This window comes from Chionomys nivalis, chromosome 3 (assembly GCF_950005125.1).
Source record: "Chionomys nivalis chromosome 3, mChiNiv1.1, whole genome shotgun sequence".
Lineage (NCBI taxonomy): Eukaryota > Metazoa > Chordata > Mammalia > Rodentia > Cricetidae > Chionomys > Chionomys nivalis.
Window position 1 is genome coordinate 57,245,138 of NC_080088.1, and position 18,195 is coordinate 57,263,332.

An 18,195-nucleotide genomic window follows, 5' to 3' on the forward strand; every position below is an offset into this window, starting at 1 on the left:
AAAGCAAGCTGGGGAGCAAAGGGTCTATTTGGCTTATACTTTCACTTGTAGTCTGTCATTGAAGGAGGTCAAATAAAACAGGACTGATACCTGGAGGCAGGTGCTGATTCTGCTTACTTGTTCCCTGTGGCTTGTTCAGCCTGCTTTCTTTTTTTAAAGATTTATTAATTTATTATGTATACAGTGTATTATGTAGATAGATAGATAGATAGATAGATAGATAGATAGATAGATAGATAGATATTATGTATACAGGCACCAGATTCATTACAGATGGTTGTGACCTACCATGTGGTGGCTGGGAATTGAACTCAGGACCTCTGGAAGAGCAGCCAGTGCTCTTAACTGCAGAGCCATCTCTCCAGGTCCATCAGTCTACTTTCTTATAAAACCAAGGACTGCCAACGTAGGGATGGTTCCACCCATAATAGACTGGGTGCTCTCCCTATCCATCACTAATTAAGAAATGCCTTACAGTGGGATATTTCAGAGGCATTTTCTCCACTGAGGTCCCTTTCTGCAGTGACTCTAGCTTGTGTCTGCTGTTAACTGAATGGCAGGTTAGAGTAGTGGGAGTATGTTGGGAGCCCAGATGTACTTGCCATCACGGATAAGCACTAGGGAAACAAGGAACGTTAAAAACGGGATTGTCTCTTCAACGAGGGAGATGTATAATCTGTTTTTCCACCCAGAAGTCCGGGAACGGAGGTGGCAATAACCTGGTGATCTGTACTACCTGTATAACTAGACCATTCCAAGCTCCCACAAGCAGGACAGGCAGTGACTAATAACCCAAATGACAACTACACTCTGTGTGGCACCAGATCCTCCCCTAGGCCCTTAAGGTGACACATGTAGCCTATCTCTAGAACATCATGGAATAAATGACATGTATTTTGAGAAAAGTTTAGGTGTAATTATGCCTCCTTGTTCACAGGGTTTGTGTTATACCGGAAACTTTCTCCAGATTGTATTGTCCTTAAATGTGCCTACCATAAACTGTCCCGGGTCAGACTCTAGAAGTTTAAATCAACTCTGGCTACTGAGTACTTGTCTCAGAGGGATCATTACTTCCGTGACCCTGACAGTCTCAGAGACCCCAAAGGAATGAGATGAGAACCATGCTTTTAAGTTATGATCAATATCTAACATCACTGCACATAGTTATTCTGATGTCTTAAAAAGTAAAGCTGGGCCGGGCGGTGGTGGCGCACGCCTTTAATCCTAGCACCTGGGAGGCAGAGACAGGCTGATCTCTATGAGTTCGAGGCCAGCCTGGTCTACAAGAGCTAGTTCCAGGACAGGCCCCAAAGCTACAGAGAAAACCTGTCTCGGGAAAAATAAAAAAGTAAAGCTGGGCGATGGTGGCATACGCCTTTAATCCCCGCACTTGGGAGGCAGAGGCAGGCTGATCTCTGTAAATTCAAGACCAGCCTGATTTACAGGACAGGCTCCAAAGCTACAAAGAAACCAAAAAAAACTAAAGTAGGCTGATTTATCTCAATTTAATTTAATTTAATAATTTAATGTCTATTGGTATTTTTGCTGCATGTCAAAAAGTTCAGACAAGGTTGTTGAGTGCACTGGAACTGGAGTTTCAGGTAGTTCCAAGATGACATGTTAGTGTAGAGATTTGAACCTGGATCCTCTGAAAGAACAGCCAAGTGCTCTTTTTTTTTTTTTTTTTTTTTTTTTTCCGAGACAGGGTTTCTCTGTGGTTTTGGAGCCTGTCCTGTAACTAGCTCTTGTAGACCAGGCTGGTCTTGAACTCACAGAGATCCACCTGCCTCTGCCTCCCAAGTGCTGGGATTAAAGGCGTGCGCCACCACCGCCCAGCTTCTTTTTTGTTTTGTTTTGTTTTTCGAGACAGGATTTCTCTCTAGCTTTGGAGCCTGTCCTGAATTAGCTCTTGTAGACCAGGCTGGCCTCGAACTCACAGAGATCTGCCTGTCTCTGCCTCCCGAGTCCTGGGATTAAAGGTGTGTGCCACCACTGCCCAGCAAGGCTTTTGGATTCTTAAATGGGTTACTCCAAAGAAAAAATCAAAACCAACAAATTACTGTGTCAGATATCTTTTACTATTGTGGTGGTTTGAAAGAAAATGGCCCCCAGAGGGAGTGGCACTATTGGGAGGTGTGGCTTTGTTGAAGTGGGTATGGCCTTGTTGGAGGAAGTGTGTTACTATGGGGGTGGGCTTTGAGGTCTTATATATGCTCAAGTCATGGCTAGTGTCTCAGACCACTTCCTGTTGCCTGCTGAAGATGTAGAATTCTCGACTACCTCACCAGCACCATGTCTGCCTGCATACTACCATGACCCACTATGATAATGGACTAAACCTCTGAAAATGTAACCCACCCCAACTGAATGTCTTTCCTTTATGAGTTGCTATGTTCATGGTATCTCTTAATCCTAGCAATATAAGCCCTAACTAGACAGCTATAATAAATACCAGAGACAATTGCTATACTGTGATAAAAGGTTTGTTTTGGCTCACAGTTTTGATGTTCTAATCTCTGAATAGGCAGGGATTTATTACTTTAAGGTTTCTCTGGTAGGGGTGTCATATGAATGACAATGGTGGGGGAAATGTAGTGTATGCATATCTATCTATCTATCTATCTATCTATCTATCTATCTATCTATCTATCTATTATGTATACAACATTCTGCCTCCATGTATGTCCACACGCCAGAGGAGGGTACCAGATCTCATTACAGATGGTTGTGAGCCACCATGTGGTTGCTGGGAATTGAACTCAGGACCTCTGGAAGAGCAGACAGTGCTCTTAACCACTGAGCCATCTCTCCAGTCCTGTTCATTTTTTTGTGTCCACAAATCAATCATATTTATTTAATTTTGGATCTGTGGATATGTGCAGTTGTGCTTACATCTGCTTGCATGTGCATTTGAACACAGGACAACCTTGGGTGCTGTTCCTCAGGAATACTGCCTCCTTTTCATTTCTGAGACCACGGGATCTCTTACTGAGCCTACAGCTCCGCCATACCAGGCTGACTGACCAGTAAACCCCAAGAATCCACTCTCCAGTGCTAGGATCACAAGTATGTGCTGCCACACTTGGCTTTTCTTCACATGGGTGCTGGAAGTCAAGCTCACACACTCACATTTGAAAGGCAAGTACTTCACCAACCAAACCTTCCCCTAGCCCCAAAACAACTCATCTCATGATGACCACCCAGTAGGTCCTTTCTCAGCTTTTCTGCCACTACCCAACAGTACCAAGTTAAGGGAAAAGACTGTAAACCATGGACCGAACATTCCAAATTCAGATTAATAGCAACTATTGAATGATTAATTCATTAAATGAGCTAATGACAGAGACTCTTAAATTCTTGTTAAAAGTACACTGTGTTGGTTACTTTTCTTGTTAGGCTGTGGCAACATAGGTAACAAAAATAGCTTAAGAAAGGGTTTGTTTTGGACCCCAGTTCAAGGGTACAGACCATCATTGTGGGGAAGGCAGGATGACAGGAGAACAAATTGGCTGATCACATGGCCACAGACACAAAGCAAAGAGATGAGTTCCGGTGCTCAGGTCATTTTCTCCTTCTATTCAGTCTGGGCCCCAGCCTTGAGATGGTTCCACCCACATTCAGGTAATGTTCCTCTTTAGTTAAACCTTCCTGGAAACGTTTTCATAGATGCATTCAGAAGTGTGTTTCCATGGTGATTCTAAATCCACTCGAGTTGACTGATTAATCATCACAGCGGGTTTGTACAAAAATGTACTTTCTCAGATTTAAAAGTCTTGTTTGTTCAGGTGCTCTGCTGCAGAACATGATTTTATGTGCTAAAAATAAAAAGGATACAGGATGTGCAAAACAAAGAACCTTGTTAACTATTGGTTTACTTTTTTGTTGTTTATCCAGAGAACACATAAAGAAAATCAATATTCTCTGGAAACATACAGTATACAGTATACAGTTAGTCTCTTGCAGTTTTAAAAAAGGGTATTTTTGCGTCCAGGTGGTGAAGAACGTAAGTTGGTGGTCTGGAAAACAAAAATAGTACAGATAGATTAAAGAAGAGTGGAGGCGAGATGAGTAGGAGGAGCAAGGTGGAAATTATCCTGTAGAAGAAAAAGGAGACATTTTTAGAAGACAGTGTCTGTGTAGTTCAGACTGGCCTAAAACTTTCCTTACACCTGCTTCCACCTTCCATGTAGCTAAGATTATAGTCCCATAGCACCAGGCCTGGTCTGGACAATTCTCTCTTTTTTAAAGTGTGTGTGTACATGTGTGTTGGTGTATGTGTATGGGGTGTATGCCTCTGTGTGTGTGTGTGTGTGTGTGTGTGTGTGTTGCTTGTGTTAGTGCTCACAGAGACTGGGAGAGAGCATTGGGTGTCCTCCCTTGTCATTCTTCCCCACATTTTGCTGATGCAGGGTCTGTCTGTCCTTGAGCCTGGAGGTCATAAACCTGGAGTTAATGTTTTTCATCTAGGCTGGCAACAAAGATATCCCATAATTCTCTTGTTTCTGAGTCTCCTTCCACAAAGAGCTAGGATCACAGGTGCATGTGAGACCATGCCCAGCTTGCTGTGTGGGTGCTGGGATCTGAACTTGGCTCCTTATGGTTTCAGAGCAGGCACTCTTAACTACTGAGCCATCTCTCCAACTGCGTGACAATTCTTTAGACTGTCTTACAGTACATTTCACTTGGCTGGTATTCTCCGAGCCATAATCCTCTGTTTACTTGGAAATTTGTCTATTTACTTGATCAGGCTACTATATTTCTTTTCTTGTTGGTTTTTCGAGACAGGGTTTCTGTAGTTTTTCGTCCTGGAACTAGCTCTTGTAGACCAGGCTGGCCTCAAACTCACAGAGATATGCCTGCCTCTGCCTCCCGAGTGCTGGGATTAAAGGCGTGCGCCACCACCACCCAGCTCAGGCTACTATATTTCAAACAGCCATAAAGACTTAAAGCTTAAAATATTTTTTAAATCTACTCTAGCTTTCCCTTATTATGATACGTAGCACCTCTACTCATTCATGTGTGTTGTAAATGTCTATCTTTTTGGCATTATATCAGCTAGTGAATCTGTAGATTATATCATTCGAAACATCTTTAATCTCATGGTCTATCCCCTTCAGTCAGTTTAGTTCAAGTTGTCAACTCTCACCTTCATTTATACATTAGTCTCCTCTGCTGTCTCTGAATACACTCTCACTTCCTTTCAGAACTTTTAACTTGGAATATCACAACCCTACTCAAAATTCTCAGTGACTATATGTCTATTGGCTCTAGCTTCAGGTATGGTATGTAAAGATGGTTGGAATTTGTTATTTATTTTGTTTCTGGTTTTGGTTTTGGTTTTTCGAGACAGAGTTTCTTAACCCTAGTTGTCCTGGAACTAGCTCTGTAGACCAGGCAGTCTCAGACTCAAGAGATCCACCTGCCTCTGCCTCTCAAGTGCTGGAATTGAAGGTGTGTGCCACCACTGGCTGGCTGGTTTTATCTAACAAGTGAAAGCGATGAAGAAATGGAAAATCAGCTGAGTGTGGTGGCACATGCCTGTAGCCCAGCACTCGGGAGACAGCAACAGAAGGACTGCTGAAAGTCTTGAGGCCAGCCTGGGCTACATAAGAAGTTTCAGGCTGTAGCAGGCTACACTGTAAAACCCCTGCAAACCAACCCACCAGCTCACCAGTCAAACACACTGAAAATCAGTTCTTAGACCCACTGGAAGTGAGACAACCACTGCCTGAAAAACGTAGACCAGTGAGGTTAATTCGAAAAAAACACAGCTTAAAACAGGCATGATGGTGCAGCCCTGCAGTCCTAGCTCTCAGGAGACCGCAGCAGGAGGATAACCTCAGAAAGATCTCGCCTTACAAAAAATGTACTTACTGTGATGTGGGAGGTCCTTCTGTGTATGTGTTGCTTTTATTGGTTGATGAATAAAGCTGTTTTGGGCATTGACTTAGCATAGTACAGCCAAGAAGGAAATCCAAACAGAGATATATAGAGAGAGTAGACAGAGTCAAAGAGATGTCAGCCAGCCGCTGAGGAAACAGGACATGTAGGAAATGAGGTAACGCCATGGCCACATGGCAATACATGGACTAATAGAAATGGGTTAATTTAGGATGTAAGAGCTAGCTGGGTGGTGGTGGTGCATGCCTTTAATCCTAGCACTGGGGAGGCAGAGGCAGGCGGATCTCTGAGTTTGAGGCCAGCCTGGTCTATAGAGTGAGTTCCAGGACTGGCTCCATAGCTACTGAGAAACCCTGTCTAGAAAAAACAACAAAAAAGTAAGAACTAGCTAGAAATACACCTGAGCCATCAGCCAAACAGTGTTGTAATTAATATAGTTTCTGCATGATAATTGGGATCTGGGTGCCTGGGAAATGAAAGTACTACACACTGAAGTAGAAACTTGGAGCTGACCCCCACACACACCCAGAGGAGCCAGTAGCTGGAAAAAAAATTAATTTGAACGGCAACTAGCTAACACCTGGAATAGTCAGTGTGGGCAGTCTGAGGTTCCAGAGAGTCAGCCTCCACCTCTGTGCATGGGGCTCACTAGCTTCTCAGTTACTGTCAAAGTTCCCGTCAGGGTGTGGAATAAAGGAAGTATTGTGAAATACGTCCCAAATTTTGTTCTCTGTAGCAAGACCTACCTTCAAAGGAAACTTAGTTAGAGACTGATCTGGGATTTCATCAGAGCCTTGGCAGGAGAGAAGGCACATAGCCAACTCCAGCCTCCTCATGCTATCCTGTTCTTAAGGGTTTGGGACTTACAGGCTCCAAACATAGGTTCCTTAACGATCCCAATGGCCTCCCCCTCCATTTAGAATAAGTCCATACCAGGGCGGTGGTGGCACATGCCTTTAATCCCAGCACTTGGGAGACAAAGGCAGAGGATCTCTGTGAGTTTGAGGCCAGCGTGGTCTACAAGAGCTAGTTCCAGGACAGGTTCCAAAGCTACAGAGAAACCCTGTCTCGAAAACTGCCCCCCCCAAATAAATAAATAAATAAAATTAAATAAGTAAAGAAAGAAAGAAAAAATAAGTCCATACCATAAGCCGTAAATCCTAACCAAGCCTCCCAGGCCCCAGTGACCTGATCTGTTTCTTGGTTCCCCATCTGCCTCCATGACCTGATGTTAGCTCTCCTTAGGTATCATCCACACCACCCTCTGCCCCTCTAGCCATTCTCGGCCTCTCTGCGTCAGCCTGTGAAACAAGGCCCTGTTTAGGACAATTTATACTCATTGTCCCCAAGGCCATTCTTACCCCAGATTCTCAGAGTTTAATTTTCTTCCAGTTTCTGTCTACTATAAGCATTCTAAAAGACTGGGTGACCATTTGTCTCTCTTTCTCCCTCTCTTTTTCTTTGGGGGTGTGTGAATGGGTGATTTTTTTTTTTTTTTTTTTTTTGAGACAGGGTCTCTCTACATAGTCCTGGTAGTCCTGGAATTTACTGTATAGACCAGGCTGGCCTCAAACTCAAAAAGATTGTCTTCCTCTGGCTCCTGAGTACTGGGATTAAAGGTGTGCGCCCCCACACCCAGCCCCCTTTCTTGTTTTAGCGCTAATCACCAGTAGACACAAATATCCTACTGTATACTTTAGTCCGTGAGAATTTCAAGCAGAGCGGGGATAGGAACTTTGCTCTGTTCACTGGTGCAATATCTATTTCTTGGGGTAGTGTCTGGTGCATCATAGGTATTCAAATAGTATTAGAATTTTATAACTTCTTACAAGGGCACAGGGAAGTCTAGACCACTTCTATAGTTCTTCATATATGCGAGACAAAGATGCAAAGAAAGCTTTTGAAAAAGAAGAGACTTATTGTATAATTAGAGAGTTAAAGCCTAGTATGGTGGCACATGCCTTTAATCTCAGGACTCAGGACGCAGAGGCTGACAGATCTCTGTGAGTTCCAGGCTAGTCTGGTTTACAGAGTGAGTTCTGTGTTACACAGAGAAACCCTGTCTCAACAAACAAAAAACAAACAAAAAAGGTTAGTACACCTCAAAGATTTATGAGCTAAAATATTTATTTATTTATTTACTTATTTATTTATTTATTTTTGGTTTTTCAAGACAGGGTTTCTCTGTAGCTTTGGTGCCTGTCCTGGAACTAGCTCTTGTAGACCAGACTGGCCTTGAACTCCCAGAGATCCGCCTGCCTCTGCCTCCCGAGTGCTGGGATTAAAGGCGTGCACCACCACCACCTGGCTGAACTAAAATTTTTATGTTTACTTATTTGTCTATGTGTGTGAGTGTATGCCTGCTTGTGCATGGTTGCACACATGTCATGGTGCACGTGTAGAGATCAGAAGGCAACTTTTTGGGAATTATTTCTTTCCTTACCATGAGGTCCCTTGAAGGTGAACGCAAATATAATAATCCCACAGTAGCTCAGAACTGAGTATAATAAAGGGGTTCTCTATTTAGGGGGAGCTCACGGATCGCAAGCCTCTGTAGGAACCAGGAACAGGAACCGAACCCAGCATCCGAGAGAAAGAGAGAAAGAGAGAGAGAATGTGCGTGCCGCACTTTTTTGGTACCCAAGGCCACACCCAAATTTGTCCAGCCTCTCAAAGGCCATGGGCTGAAGGAGGTTCCCCATCAGTCCCTGGGGTCGGGATTGGACTCAGGTCATGAAGATTGACAAGCACCTTTACCAATTATGCCATCTCACCTGCTCAGAGCATGCATTATTCTCAGACAATATTGTACATTGTGACAGCTGTAGAGTCAAGATAGAACCACTCTTGTCAGCCCTTAAGTGCTGGTTACTACCTGTCTCATCGCTGTGACAACACCTGACAAAATAGTTTCAGGGAGGGAGGGTGCAGTACTTTGTGGGGAAGGCATGACAGGCCGCATTGCAGAGGCAGTCAGGAAGCAGAGGGCGATGAATTCAAAAGTTCACCTGGTTTTCTCCCTTTCTAATGAAAATATTTATTTTCATTTGTATGCATTTGTGCATGTGTATCTCTCTCTCTCTCTCTCTCTCTCTCTCTCTCTGTGTGTGTGTGTGTGTGTGTGTGTGTGTGTATGTACACCTGCTGAGTCATCTTTCCAGGCCCATTAATTTTTTTCTTACATTTTAGTATGTTGATTTTGTGCATGTGTGTGTGTATGTACTCGGGTACATGCATATACCAGAGTGTGAGGGTAGAGGTCAGAGGATTATTACCTGTAGGAGTTGGTTCTCAAGTTCTACCATCTGCACCCCAGGATTTGAACTCGGGTCATCAGTCTTAACAACAGGTACCTTTTCCTAGTTAGCCATCTCATAGGGCCCAGTTTCTCCCTTTTATTCAGACCAGGATCCCAGTTCAGGGATGGTGCCACACACATTTAAGGATGAGTTCTTCCTACGTCAACTAACCTAAGTAAGCTAATTTCTCGCAGGCGTGTACAGACACTTGTCTCTATTATGTGACACTCTTAGACTGGGGAATTTGAAGAAACAAATTCATCCCAGATTAGGGAATTCATGGCAGACCAAAGTTCAACTTGGTGAACCAGTGAATTTTATTGGTGATATTTAAAGGAATATTGCTGAGAAGAAATAATTCAAAGACAGCTGCATCACCACAGTTCACCTCAGCTCATGAAAACTGAAAACCTGGACTCACTGCAAGCTGCAGGCAGCTTAGCAGTTTGGAGCGTCTTTTCCCGTTGTTTTTAGCAGCCAAAGAGTGTCTCTCAGCAGTCTTTACTGCTTATATATGCTTGCGAACATATACATGTCACATGCTCATGCACACATACGCAAGATTAGAACAAAACAAAACAGATCAACAACGAAAACCAGGACAGATTGCAACTAGGACCCTAGATGGAAAGATATCTTATCGCACCACCTAGTGGAAGCATATGTAACATACACAAAACCGTCTGAGATCCTTCTAGCTTTAATAGCTTCGTGGGAGGGGTGCTTAAGGCGTTCTTTTGGGGGAGTGTTTGTTTGACAGAGGATCTCAAGTAGCCGTTCTGGCCTCGAACTAGATATGTAGTTGAGGGTGCCCCATCTTCCCGCTCTCACTTCCCAAGTGGCGGGCTCACAAGCATGTGCCACCATGATTGGGCAGGGTTTGGACCTAGTGTTTCTGGGTTCCTGGCCCCTCATTCACAGGACTGAAATAGGGCTTAGACAGTTGGCAAAAATCAAGAATGCATAAGTAAAGGAATGAAACTGAATAAAAGTTCAGAATATGCTGCAAGAGAGCAGTGGGTCACACGAATGAAGGTATTAAAGGGTCTGGATTAAACAAAAAACAAACTTTTGAGTCAGGCAATGATGGCCCATGCCTTTAATCCCAGCTCTCAGGAGGCAGGCGGACCTCTGTGAATTCGAAGCTAGCTTGGTCTAAAGTGAGATTTAGTACAGCCAGGGCTACAAAGAGAAACCCCGTCTCAGAAAACAAATGAACAAATAAAACCCATATATACACACCATATTACATTGATTGATTGATTGATTGATTGATTATGCGGGGGCATATGCATATCCTCAAGCATATATAAGCAGTAAGGACTTTGGCAGAGGATTCAAATTTTCCTTTTCTGAGTTTCGTCTCATCCATAGAAGAATTTAAAAAGAGGACTAGCAAATTGGCTGAGACAGAAAGGCGCTTGCTGCGACTCTGACATCTCAAGTTTGACCTCTGGGACCCCTGGTGCAGGGAGAGTACTGATTCCCCAGGCTGTTCTCTGATCTCTATGTTGGCTCTGTGGCCCTTGTGTACCCACCACACACACACACACACACACACACACACAATGTAACACGAAATTTATTTTTGCTGGGCAGTGATGGCACATGCCTTTAATCCAGCACTCAGGAGGCAGAGGCAGGTGAGTTTGAGGCCAGCCTGGTCTACAAAGTGAGTTCCAGGACTGGCTCCATAGCTACTGAGAAACCCTGTCTTGAAAAACCAAAAATAAATTATATTTGAAATTTGAAATGACCCAGAAGGAAGTTTAAGGACCCTTTCATCAGAGTTTGGGAGAAAGGGAACAGGGCAGGAAAGCTGAGAATCCCAGTAGCTGTCAGGAGTTAGGAAGACATAGAAGTTAAGATTCACAGATTTAGAGATAAAGGATAGCAAGCATCGTAGAAAGGAGTGGAGAGCAGGAACCCTTCAGAGAAACAGCAAAAAAGTCATTGTCAAAAAAGCATGCTTAGACTTTTGGAGTGCATCTGAAAAAGAGGTAGAAGGAAAATTATGTTTTATGAACTAGGACTCAGAAAAATGGCCAGGTTTAGCTGTGAAGATCTGCAAACAGCTGCACTGAAGGAAGGGTCCCTGGAATATAAGTACATTGTCTCATGAAGGAATAATTATTCCTCTCACATCCTTAGCGTGTCTTCAGTTTTATCAGCTCTTCCAAGGGGGTAGGTAGCCTCCTGCCCAGATGATTGACAAATCCTGTTGTTTTAACTCCTTTTTAGATGTATTTATCTTATTTATGTGTATGTTGTTAGCCTAGGAGTTTATGTCCACTACCTGAATGCAGGAGGCCAAGGAGGTCAGAGGAAGGGTCCAGTCTCCTGATGATGAGTTACATGTTTATGAGCTGTCATGTTGGTGTGATCTTCTGCTAGAGCAGTGAATGCTTTTAACCACTGAACTATCTTTCCAGCTCCTGTATTAACGTCATTTATTGGATAGCTCTTATTTTATTCAGATACCAGTCTCAGTTCAGTGGTTCAAGACCATGCAAAGAAGAAGTCAAATGAAATCAGATGTAAAAGATGGTTCTTCAAACTTTATAGTCAGTGATGCCACGTTTACCTATGATTTTTCTGATATAAAACCACACCCATGCCTCAGTGGCCACCCAACCACTCAGCATAGCTTCCTTAACTGTATGATGTTTGAAGCTACCAGTTTTAGCACTTTGGATTATTTTTTTCCCATGCTCTGAATAACCATAAGGAGCTCAACCTCAGTGCAGGGCCAAAATGTAGCCAACTGAGACTTCAATTAAGTCACAGCAACACTCAACAACACCAGGGCCTTCTCCTCAAGGTTATGGATTGACTGTGCCAAGGTCTAAGGTGGAAGTTGAATTAACTCTTAAGGGAGGAGACAATAGTACAATGGTTCTCAACTGTCTTAATGCTGAGTCCTTGTGATATAACTCCTCATGTTGTAGTGACCCCCAACCACAACATTATTTTTATTGCTACTTCACATTGTATTTTTGCTACTGTTATGAATCATAATGTAAATTGTTGGTATGCAAACGGTCTTGGGTGATTCCCTGTGAAAGAGTTGTTCGAGCCCCACAAAGGGGTCATGACCCACAGATTAAGAACTGCTGCAATAGTAAGTGATACACTTTAGGGCAGATTAGAATGTCATGTCTTGGCCAGCCAGTGGCTCAAAGAGTCAAGGCACTTATTACCAAACCTGGTGGCCCAAGCTTAAATCCTAACACCCACATATCAGAATTAGATAAATAACCACTGGACTTCTATGCACACACATAACTAAATACACAGGTTGCTATAGTCCAGTGGAAAAGGTTACAGAGCACCACACATATCATGCCAAGTAAGAGTCCTTTATTTAAGCCACTCACTGAGAGCAGGCTCTTGCCACAAAGGACTCTTGGCACCAAAGCAGCAACTGTATAGTGTTCAAAAAGGTATAAACCACAAAGCCCACAATGACATCCTGTGTAGTATAGGTCAGGGCAACCTTGTAAGTTGTTTTGGCAGGACTAGGCAGTTATTTTGGCTATACATCTGGGCCATGGTCAGGATAAGAGAAATTTCCAATGCCCCACCAATGTGGGTGCAGTTATTGGGGGCTTTGAATGAGGCTGAAAGCATGCCTGAACAGACACAAAACGGAGTCAGAGTAACATCATGACATGATGGCTCCATCACCTCCACTTCAATGAACACCCAAAATAAATAAATGAATATATTAAAAAATGATATGTGTCTTCCCAGGGCGATAGAGGTAGAAGCCAAAGCCCATTCTTTTGAGCAGGAGGCTTCAATAAAGCCATGGTTTGTTTACTTTTTCATATGACATTTCAATCTTGAGGAGGTGTTAGTTCCACCAGTCGAGAATAAAATTACTACTACAATTTAAAGCCGAAATTGAAGCAGGCTTTAATTAAATACTGGTCAGATGGATGGGTTCTTGCTAGGTCCATACCTCAGGTTCTTGGGAAATGGCCTCTTGTCATGGTTTGCAGCAGCTTAAGTATTTCCCATCAGGTTCAATCAGGGGCAAGCATACTTCCTAATGTATATTTCCTGCCTGTGAACCTCCCACCCACATGTGATCAAGCGCATCAGGTGCTGATGGGTCAAACAAACTTGTTTAGGAGCGTGAAAACATGTGACTTGTTATCTCCCATAATCAATAACCTCCAGCATCAGGAACTCTCTGTCCTTGGGCTTGCAGAGCAGAGGCGTTTTGTTTCCTGATCCCGAAGGTATAGCAATTAAAACTTAAAATGTAACTTTGGCTCTCACAGAGAAACAATTGGGATGCTTTGCTTTCTAGTATTACCAGAGAAATAGAAGGTGGGGTCCAAAGTGGATTATGACCAACAGGGATCTATTTGGTTGGAATCTTTAGCTCAGTCCTGCTTGATCCAAAAGCCCCATTCCCATCTTTCTCTTTCTCCAAACTGTGTTCTAAAGAAGGATGCTTAAAAGAAATCCCACAGTAGCTCAGAATTGAGTATAACAGAGGGTTATTTATTTAGGGGTAGACTCACAGATCATAATCCTCTGCTGGAACGGGAGTAGCAGCCAAATCCCGCAGCTGGAAAAGAGACCAGAGGCATGGAGGCCACGTCCAAGTGGGCGGGTAGCTTAAAAGAGATCCCTGAGCCTACATAAGTTCCCCCAACCCCCAACCCTATGTCAATTATAATCAACCCCTAAATGATGTACCTAACCCTAAGGACAACCTTTGTTGGGAGAGCAGATGTCGTCTTCTAGAATTACTTCCAGCTGTCATGGGATGATGTTCTTTCTATGGGATCTTGTGAAAGTAAATTGACAGTTAAGTTCCAAGATTACTATCTGGTATAATTGCAAATAGTCTCTGAGTAGGGTTTTTCTGAGGTTCCTATTTGGAGTTCTGGCTAGAACATTGTAAAAATGTGCACCATTTCAGCTAAACAAGTTGGAACCATCTTGAGCAGCTGGTACCCAAAACTGGTATTGTAGTAGTGTTATCAGCATCATGATGTCATGCCAACCCGGTGGAGTTGTTGTTGTGGGGCCCCATCTGTAGTAGGAGGAATGGGGCTGCATTCCACCGCCCGGCTAGCTTAGCCCCCGAAATAACCACACAGAAATTGTATTAATTAAATTACTGCCTGGCCCATTATATCTAGCCTCTTCCTGGCCAACTCTCACATCTTATCTAACCCATTTCTATTAATCTGTGTTCACCATGAGGTTGTGGCGTACCGGGAAAGATTCTAGCCAGTGGTAGTAGCAGTCTCAGGCAGGAGCTTCATGGCATCTGCCACACCCCTTCGTCCCAGCATTCTGTTTTGTCTTCCCCTGCTATCTAAGTTCCTGCCCTATCAAAAGGCCAAGGCAGTTTCTTTATTCAACCAATGAAAGCAACACAAATACAGAAGGATTTCCTACATTACCCATCTTCTTCCTGAACACTTCAAAGATTACTTCAGGAGAATTCATTGTTCATTGTGGAGAACTTAAACATTATTTATATAGACATATACAGATGTATATATTCAATGAAAGGTACGATAGACAAAAATAGGTATGAAGAAAAGTAAATTTTTTTTCTAAATTTTTTATTCTTTCTGTTCCATACCAGAGGCTCTTGACATGAGAAGAAACTCTGAATTTTTCTTTTAACAAAATGCTTGGATCTAGAGAAGGAGAGAGACATTGTCAAACTTCAAAGCCAGCTCTATATATTCATATATATATACATACATATATGTATGTATATGTTTTTATCACTTGTCCTTACAAGTCATATTCCTTTTCCTTGATGTTCCTTATTGGATACTTATTTTTCCTTCTGTCAGCATCCAAACATCCAGGGTCTTTTGAATTTTTGAGGATGTGTATTTTTCTGTAAAGACAAGAACAGAACCCTGCCCCCAACCCTATATAGTTTCCTTATCACCTGATTGGTTGTCCCCATTGTGGATGAGCTGTTATTACTCTTTCTCAAGAGATTTCTCTTTTTTCAAAGTAAATCTTTATTAATTTTGATGGTATCTATAGTTTTTCTTTTCCTGTGGAAACAAGAGCAAAACCCCTTCCCCAACATAGCACATTTCCTGGTTTCCATTGTGAGGTCAACACTTCCTTGAAATATACTGGCTGACTTAATTCAGAAGATTTTTCTGTTATCCAATGTCTCTCTGCTGCTGTTGTCCCTTTCTCATTAGCATTAAGAAAATTCAGCGTTAATAAAGCATTATGTAATCTATTTCTGGGTATATTTTCCATCCCTTTCTGTTTGCTTAACATATCCTTTATAGCTTGATTTGATCTTTCTACAACTGCCTGACCTATAGGATTGTGTTGTATACCTGTAATATGCTTTATATTATAATAAGCAAAAAATTGTTTCATTTTCTTAGAGACATATGCTGGGCCTTTATTTGTGCAGGTATACCCATGATGACCATAACTTCTAATAAATATGTGATTACTGAATCAGACTTTTCTGAGCTTAAAGCAGTTGCCCACTGAAAACCTGAATAAGTGTCAATGGTGTGGTGTACATATTTCAATTTCCCAAATTCTGTGAAGTGGAACACATCATTCTTCCAGATTTCATTCCTTTGAGTACCCTTTGGGTTAGTCCCTTCAGGTAGCGGTGTTTGGTTATAGAAAGAGCAAGTAGGGCATTTCTTTATAATCTCCTTAGCTTGTTGCCATGTAATAGAAAACTCTTTCTTTAAACCTTTGCTATTGATGTGATGTTTCTTATGGAATTCTGAGGCCTTCAACACACTTCCAATCAGTAATCAATCAATATCTGCATTACTTTGTGCTAGAGGACCTGACAGACCCATATGGGATTGGATGTGTGTTATGTATATGGGACAAAGGCTATTCCTGATTATATCTTGAACCTGAATGAATAATGAAGTCAAGTCTGTATCATCTGGTATAAATTCAGCAGTTTCAATATGAAAAACAACTCTTTCTGCATATTGTGAATCAGTAACTATATTAAGAGGTTCTTTAAAATCCCTTAGCACCATGAGAATAGCATATAATTCTGGCTTTTGGAAAGAATTGTAAGGACTTTGTTCCACATTAATTAAATCTTCTGATTTGTAACCTGCCTTCTCTGATTTATGTGCTTCAGTATAAAATGTATGGGCTCCAGTTATTGGAGCATCACATACAATTCAGGGAAGAATCCAAGAAGTCCTCTTTATAAGGTTAAGTCTGTCGCTTTTAGGATAGTTGCTATTAATTTCTCCCAAAAAAATAGCACAAGCTCTTTGCCATTGTCTTCCCATAACTTTTTATTTCATCAGTCGTGAAAGGCACTATAATCTCTGCTGGGTCTATACCTGCTAATTGGCAATATCTCAATTTACCTTTTATAATTAATTCAGAGACTTTTTCCACATAAGTTTTTAATTTTTCACTTGGTTTATGTGGTAAAAAGACCCATTCTAATATAATATCATCCCTATGCATTAAAATTCCTGTAGGAGAAATTCTAGAAGGCAGTATGACTAGAATATAATTAAGATTTGGATTCACCCTATCCACATGTGCCTCCTGTAATTTTTTCTCAACAATTGTCAATTCCTTTTCTGCTTCAGCTGTTAATTCTCTGGGACTATCCAAATCTTTATCACCATCTAAGGTTTTTTTAATGAACTATTAGATCAGGTGCTATCCCACAGCTGGTCATAGACTGGAGATGTCTCCCAACAATCTTTGAAAGCCATTCAGAGTCCGCAATTGGTCTCTCCTAATTTGTGCCTTTTGTGTTCTAATTTTCTGTAAACCTATTCTGTAACTTAGGTAATTAACAGAACCTCCTCTTTGACTCTTTTCAGGAGCAATTTGTAATCCCCATTTAGGCGAGACTTTGGAATTTTTTTTTTTTTTTTTTTTTTTGATTTTCAAGACAGGGTCCTGGAACTAGCTCTTGTAGACCAGGCTGACCCTGAACTCACGTAGATCCGCCTGCCTCTCCCTTCCGAGTGCTGGGATTAAAGGCATGCACCACCACTGCCCGGCATCTTTGGAAAATTCTTATGATGGAGAACAGAGGTGAGATTATCTAGATGTTGGCAGTATTCTACAAAAATATTTCCTTCAAGCTCTATCACACTCACACACATGATGCACAGACAGAAATACTTTAACTCTTTACTCATCAACATTTTCCAGACTTCCTGTGGGGTTTTCTTATATGAAATCTCTCATTCAAACAGCAAATATTTACTTAATGGCTATCATGTGCTCCTCACTGTGCTAGCCAATGAATATAAATAATATTGAGCAAATCAGACACAATCCAAAAATTTTAACAAGTATAACCCATAGCATGATAGAACACACCTTTAATCCTAGCACTTAGTAGGAAGAGACAATTGGAACTCTATGAGTTCAAGGCTAGCCTGGTGGTTTACATAGCAAGTTCCAGGACATCCAAGGCTAATGGTGAGATCCTATTCAAAAATAAGAATTGTTACCCACTGAATTATGTAGATTTCATAATAAAAATGAATGGTGGCATACACATACACACATAACACCAAGTCATCTACTTGCGACATATTACTACAGTTCAGTAAGAAATGGATGATTTTTCCAATAAATAATGAAGCAATTCGGGGGGTTGTACGTTTGAACACATGTGTGTGGATATGTGGGGTGTCTTGCATATGTGGGGAGAACAGGAGGACATCAGGTGTCCTGTTCTTTGTGCTCTGACTTATTCTTTTCAGGCGAGGTCTCTCACTGATCCTGGAATGGGGCCAGCAGCCAGCGAGCCCTTGATCCTCCAGTCTCTACCCACAAGAATTGCTAGCATTACAGGTGCACACAGCTACACTAGGCTTTCTATGACGATGTTGGAAATTTGAACTTAAATTCTTATGTTTGCATAGTAAGTATCACGTCAGACTCAGGGAAACAAAGGGATAACCGAATGGAATTAAAAAAAAAAAAAACACTAATTACAAATGGGTCATACCTCTAA

The 18,195-nt window shown here is 41.9% G+C and overlaps 1 protein-coding gene and 1 pseudogene across 1 annotated transcript in view; one reads left to right on the forward strand and one right to left on the reverse strand.

The window, feature by feature from the left end:
• The window catches only part of Senp7 (SUMO specific peptidase 7), a 127,781-nt gene that overhangs the window by 2,848 nt on the left and 106,738 nt on the right, over positions 1 to 18,195 (forward strand). The window lies entirely within an intron of this gene.
• Positions 11,753 to 15,153, reverse strand: LOC130871276 (ATP synthase subunit g, mitochondrial-like; annotated as a pseudogene).